Source organism: Mus caroli, unplaced genomic scaffold (genome assembly GCF_978045245.1).
Source record: "Mus caroli unplaced genomic scaffold, Mus_caroli_1 scaffold_19, whole genome shotgun sequence".
Lineage (NCBI taxonomy): Eukaryota > Metazoa > Chordata > Mammalia > Rodentia > Muridae > Mus > Mus caroli.
The window spans coordinates 69,096-75,963 of NW_028227274.1; the positions used below are offsets into that span (position 1 = coordinate 69,096).

Here is a 6,868-nt window from a genome sequence, read left to right on the forward strand (position 1 = left end):
TTGCGTTTTACATTTTCCTTGATTGTTGTGCCGATGTTCTCTATGGAATCTTCTGCACCTGAGATTCTCTCTTCCATCTCTTGTATTCTGTTGCTGATGCTCGTATCTATGGTTCCAGATTTCTTTCCTAGGGTTTCTATCTCCAGTGTTGCCTCATTTTGGGTTTTCTTTATTGTGTCTACTTCCCTTTTTAGGTCTAGTATGGTTTTGTTCATTTCCATCATCTGTTTGGATGTGTTTTCCTGTTTTTCTGTAAGGACTTCTACCTGTTTGATTATGTTATCCTGTTTTTCTTTAAGGATTTGTAACTCTTTAGCAGTGTTCTCCTGCAATTCTTTAAGGGATTTTTGTGCTTCCTCTTTAGTGTCTTCTGCCTGTTTAGCATTGTTCTCCTGTATTTCTTTAAGTGTGTTATTAAAGTCCTTCTTGAAGTCCTCTACCATCATCAGGAGATATGCTTTTAGATCCGTGTCTAGCTTTTCCGGTGTGTTGGGGTGCCCTGGACTGGGCGAAGAGGGGGTGCTGGGTTTTGATGATGGTGAGTGGTCTTGGTTTCTGTTAGTAAGATTATTACGTTTACCTTTCACCATCTGGTAATCTCTGGGGTTAGTTGTTATCGTTGTCACTGTTTAAAGATTGAAGCAGAAGCTGTGTTCCACTCACCAGCAGTCTCAAAATCCTGCTGCGGGGTCATGGGTAGCTGACGGTACCCCGGTGCTGGTCCAGCCGGAAGAGGCCTGTGGTCCTACTCAGGCCGGTTTTCTGCTTCCCTAACTAATGCAGTCTCTGGTCCCGCGTGCAATTGGATTGGAGCAGAAGCTGTGCTCCACTCACCAGAAGTCTTAAGATCCTGTGGCGGGTGTTGTGGGTTGCTGGCGAGTGTCAGCCGACCCTGCGCCCTAGTTGCCCCGGTGCTTTTCTGACCGGAAGAGGCTTGTGGCCCTATGTAGACCGGATTTCTCTCACCCCAACCAGAGCAGTCTCAGGTCCCGCGTGATTGGACTGGAGCAGAAGCTGTGTTCCACTCACCAGCAGTCCCAAAATCCTGTGGCGGGGGTCGTGGGTAGCTGGCGGGTGTCAGGCAACCCTGTGCTCCAGCTACCCCGGCGCTGATCCGGCCGGATGAGGCCTGTGGCCCTACTCAGGCCGGTTTCTGCTTCCCTAACTAATGCAGTCTCAGGTCCCACGCGCAATTGGATTGGAGCAGAAGCTGTGCTCCACTCACCAGAAGTCTTAAGATCCTGTGGCGGGTGTTGTGGGTAGCTGGCGAGTGTCAGCCGACCCTGCGCCCCAGCTGCCCCGGTGCTTTTCTGACTGGAAGAGGCTTGTCTAGAAAAGTGTTTTAAAAGATGTTGCAGATTTGCATTTCATTTATCAACATTGTATTAATTCATAATTCTGAACAAATCATTTTTAAAGTGTGAGACTTAAAAAATCAGTTTTCAGTGTATATGTAAATGTTTTATCCCACACGTTTATTCAACTGGGCCATTTAACATCATAGCAATTTATATTTAAGTTTCATTCAACTTTACTTAGGGTTGAATACACATGAAATGTGCTTTAATGCATAAGAATCACAGTGGATAGCAGCAAAAGACTTGGATGGGGCATTAAAGAGAATCTGGTCATTCACATTGTGATTATTCTGCACATTAAGAAAAGATAACTCACACTTCTAAACCCTAAAGGCATCCCTTTTCAAGAACCAAAATAAACTCAGGACGCCTTGCAGACACTTCCCCACCCCTGAACGAATTGATGACTCTCACACATAAAAACTAAAAGTTATGGCAGCAAAGACTTCAATGGCGATTTAAGTCTGTAAACTGTACTCAAGTCTTGTTTCTGAACCCCAAAGTGCAAGAAACAGGGCTCCCAATCTCTCAGTAGTGCTTTTCCTGCAAATAATCCTTCATTTTGTTTGGCAAAGGCAGTTTCTGAATTAAGTCTATTCTGGTGTACTGACGTATAACAAAGCGGCACAGATACTGCAGAGAGTGCACCTGCATGAACCGTGACACTGGATTGGTCAGTCTGACTGGGTAAGTTGCTGATCCAGGCAATCGAGATCTTGAATAACAAAATGCTCCATTTTCAGAGTCCCTGATCGAATGCTCGATTAAGTCAACAATAGATGTATGCCCTTCCACATCTGGCTGTTCATAAAAGCTGAATCTACCATTTGAGTGCTCAATTCTAGTGTGAAGTGTTTTACCATGGGAACGAAAGCTCAGACTTAAAAGGTAATGGTCATCAAAACTATCCCTAACAAGAAAAGAACCATCTGGCACGTTTGCCAACTTCCCCTCTGCCTCCCAGCGTGTGATGGGGCCCCAGTACCACCCCTGTTTTGCAAGCTTCTTCAGCTCCTCCGTAAGACTTGTAACAACCATGGGGCCACTACTTTGCACCGAGTCATAAACTCTAGCAACCCCAGGCGCAGAGTTGGGATCGAAATTCAAATGACAGCGAACACTTTGGCTATGTGCAAGTCTGGGCCTGAGAGGCCGCTGAAGTTCCTTTGGATTGGGTTATTCTGCATTGGAGGTAGCAAGGTGAGAGGGGAGGGGCGTCATCATGACCTCCTCTAGGGCTCTGCAACATAACTCCTGTGGTGCCAATCAACAAATTGTTCACTGATGAATCCACAAGGATCTCTGGGCCTACAACCAGGTCCTGGTCCACATGACTGTCGTCTTCGGAGAAGGCACCACTCGCCCCCGGCAGGGGTACGGCTGACACCTCCATGGGAGAAGATGTATCCAGGCAGCAGCTGCGCGGCCCTTCAAGAGGGCACATCCCGTCATCTAAAGGCACGGTGTACTGAAGGTAGTCCTGAGACATGAGTCCGATTACTACAGGCACGTGTTCCTCCAGGTGGAGGCTCAGGTCCCCCGGTGAGCTGGGGCTGCAGCGGGACTCAGGGCGTGGCTCTGGCTGCAGGTCTCGTAGCTCCCTGGGCTGCAGTAGCTCCCTGGGCTGCAGTAGCTCCCTGGGCTGCAGCTCCCGCAGCTCCTTGGGCTGCAGCTTCCGCAGATCCTTGCACACACCGTTGACTGGTCCTGGGCTGGCAGCATGCACCAGCGCTTTCACTCGCATCTCCATCTTGATGCACGTCTCCTCCGAGCTGGTGGGACGCAGCGGCCAGGGCGTGGGGCTATAATGGTGGCTTCTCAGTGATGTGGAACGGATGGGCCGCGGGAGCACGCACATCCTTGAATCCACCAGGAGCTGAAGCTGAGGAGAAAAGTGTCCTCATCTGTAGGCGCAGTGCCGCCCTTGCCCTTGGTCTTCTGTTTGGCGGACAACCGCCTCTTCAAAGTGCCCATCAGGCTCTCGCTTTTGGATCTGTTCTTCCCTTTCTCATCCTCGCCGCCAATGTCACAACTGGCCATGTCTTTGCCATAACAGCTCCCGAATAAAGAGTCATCTTTCACGAAGTCACCAGCAAGGGACTGGGGCTGAACCACCATGAACTCAGTTTCGTCTTTGCTTTTACTCAGGTTAAAAGATTTCCTGAAGGTCTTGAGACTGATTTTCTTCATTTTGTCAAAAGTTAACTAATCCAAATGGGTCAATTTGGTTCTGGAGCAGTTATGCCCAAACATCGGGAGGGGCTGCGATGCCTCATGGGTGAATTCTGCCCGGCTTCATTTAACCTCTGAAGCTATTTTCTACAGGCAAATCTTATGGAGGCATTTTCTCAATTTAGAGTTCTTCTTTCCAAATAACTATAGCTTGTGTCCAGTTGACAAAAATCTGACCAGCATACTACCATTCCCCCTATGAAATGAAAACCCTGCAGCCGCGGGCTCTGCTTCCTCCCTGCGGCGGCGCGACTGCCGCGCTCGACCCTCCTCCTACCGCCGCTCCTCCTTCCTCCTCTTCCTCCTCCCCGAAGGGAGGACGCGCGGCCGAGGCCTCTGCCTTAATTTCTCTTAAAGCTGAACTGCAACTTTTTTTGTTTTGTTTTGTTTTGTTTTGTTTCATTTTTCAAGACAGGATTTCTCGGTGTAGCCTTGGCTGTCCTTGAACTCATTCTGTAGACCAGGCTGGCCTCGAACTCAGAAATCTGCCTGCCTCTGCCTCCCAAGTGTTGGGATTAAAGGCATGTGCAACCACTGCCCAGCTTTGGACTGCAATTAAAGGTGAAATAAAGCTTTTAGTTCCTAAGTTGGTTTTGGTCACAGTTTTTTATTCGAACAGAAAAAACTTAGTAAGAAAAACATGAAGCTGAGAGATTGTTCTGTGATTTGAATTTGTACATGTTTAATACACAAATGTACAAGTATTATATAAAATATTAAAATCTCTAAGTGTCATCAGGTCAGCTATAAGAACTGAAAACTTATTCTAACTCTTACAGATTATTCATCAAAGATGATTGACGGGTACTTTAAGAAGCAATTAGAATCTCATAACTTTATATGACTGTAAGATGCATAGATGAAATTTTCATAAAATATGCTTGGGAAAGTCTGAATCCTTTCTTCTGGGATATGATGTTCAGCCCTGTCCTATGTAGAACTGATCAATTATGTCCATTGTTTTAAGGAGAAAACCACAGTGTATTTAGTGAATCTGGAAACAAAATGAGGTTCTTTTAAACAGCCATTTAAAAGTGTTATAATATTTTTCTTGAATAATGTAAGGTACATTTTTATCAGCCTTTAAAAATTTGAAATTTGATGTAGATTACATTGATTTTTCTTAAGAATAGTTAAACCTATTCATTTTTTAAATATTGTATTGAAGAGACTTGCTATTGTAAAATTGTATTTTATGTAAGGGGACATGCCATGCTTAGATGTGCTGGTGAGAATGCTTTATTCTTTTACATTAACTATATGTATTAATATCAAATAATTCTTGATTTGAGATCCTTTAAGTTTAATTATGCCTATGTCTACAAGATCCTATATCCGTTTGTTCTTGTACATCACCCAAGGCCCAGAATTCTTCAGAATTTTGAGAATTTCATTTTGTTTTTTTTTTCCAATAACTGATTTTTTTGTTCACTTTACATCAAAATCACAACCCCATACTCTCTTCCCAGTCCCACCCTTACAAGTCTCTCCCTCAATTTTTCCCTCACTTTTTCAGAAAAAGGAGAGACCCCCACCTTGGATAGACCCCACGTAGAGACATCTAGTCCAGTAGGACTAGACACATTCTCCCACACTGAGGCCCAACCAGGCAATCCAGGTAGGGGGAAAGGCATTCAATGTCAGGGAACAGAGACAGAGAGAGCTCCTGTTCCACTGGTTAGTGGCCATACATGAAGACCAAGAAGCACATTTGCTACAAATGTATATAGGCCCTAGGGCAAGTCCCTGTATGGTCCCTGGTTGGTGACCAAGTCTCTGTAAGCCCTCAGGGGCCCAAGTTACTTGACTCTTTTGAGGTTTAGCCTGATGGTATGTATTGTAATGCTAAGTGCAAACCACAAGACCTAGTTGCCCCAGAGACAAGAGTCCTCAAGTAACCCAAGTGATGCTATGTGACTGTTGGGAGCGACCCTGTTTGAATGTTAACTGCCTTGTCAGCCATAAGTGCTTGCTTACAACGTCTTGGCCTCTGTGGGAAAGTACTAGCCCAGCTGAGTACAAATAGACATAGATCCTGAAGTCAGCGGAGAACAAATAGCTCTACATCTTGTGGATAGGTGCCTAATAACCCTTTCTGTTCTGATCTTTCTGCTGAACTGCTTTATCCAGTCAATATCCTGTTCCTAGGAATAGATGCATTACCCAGAGACAAAGCGATCCCCCTCCACCCCCCTTTCTGCTCCTATGAGTATATAACCTGTGTGGGAAAAATAAAATTCGTCACCTTGAACAGAACCTTATCTTGCTGTCCATTCTTTGTGTTTCTTTGTCCCCCGTTCTCTTTCAGGTACCTCTCAAGTCTCTATTTGACTGTTCTGCAGGTCGAGACATGTGACCTTGCCCCCAAGTTATTTCTGACTGGTGAATTAAGAGGCCTACAGTCTATAGCTTGTCAGAATTAACAAAGGCATTGCTTGGCAGTCAGAGGAGACCTAAAGAGAAGGGAGAAGAAGGGGAGGAGAAAGATACTGAAAGAACCTAGAGGGGAACCCCCCACTCTGTTCCCGTTTCTGGGTCCACCCAAAAATCACGAAAAGGCCGACTTGATGTAATTACATGGGGTAGTTTAATGAAGGAGCTCCTGACAGACTTGCATCTCACACAGGAGATAACGGATGTTGGCCTGAGGCTCAAAAACTAGATCCTTGTCTGTTTACTCTTCCTCTGAGAGACCACAGAAGAGGAAAAAAATGATGCTTATGAGAATTGAAGCAGACAGTGTCTCGGGAACCCCGGAAGAACTCTAGTAATTGCAAATTTGATGTAATATAACAAAGAGAACCTTTATTCAGTCAGACCAGATCTTAACCATTTCCTACAGTGCAGGTTAGGAATGAGATGCGGATGCTCCAATCCAGGGGCTTGGAGTTTTTATATGCGCATATACATAAGCAGGGATCCTCGGGCTTTGGGGAGGTGACAAGGAAAGCCATCCTTCAAACCTGATTTGTTCAGACAGTGAAGCAGAATAGTGCAGTTGGGAGGAGGGACTCTTTCTGACCTGGAAAGTAACTTTATGGTGCTTTCAGGAACTAGTGTGATTTTACAAACTGGTCACAGCTGTCTGGAAACACTTAAACACCCTTCTCTCATGGCCCAAGACTGGGCCACTTAAATTTTCAAGGCTGTTCTGTCCTTGTTTCCCTTAAGGACAGGAGCCATCTGCACGGAAGAAAAGTTATCTATCAAGGAGAGTGCCAGCCTCGGTGACACAGAGGCAGGGATGTGTTGCCATTTATCAGTTCCCAAAGCTGGCA

General features: G+C 45.6%; 1 pseudogene; it reads right to left on the reverse strand.

Moving 5' to 3' along the window:
* Positions 1 to 1,696: 1,696 nt before the first annotated feature.
* LOC147000210 (suppressor of cytokine signaling 6-like) lies at positions 1,697 to 3,814 on the reverse strand (annotated as a pseudogene).
* Between the last annotated feature and the right edge of the window lie 3,054 nt (positions 3,815 to 6,868).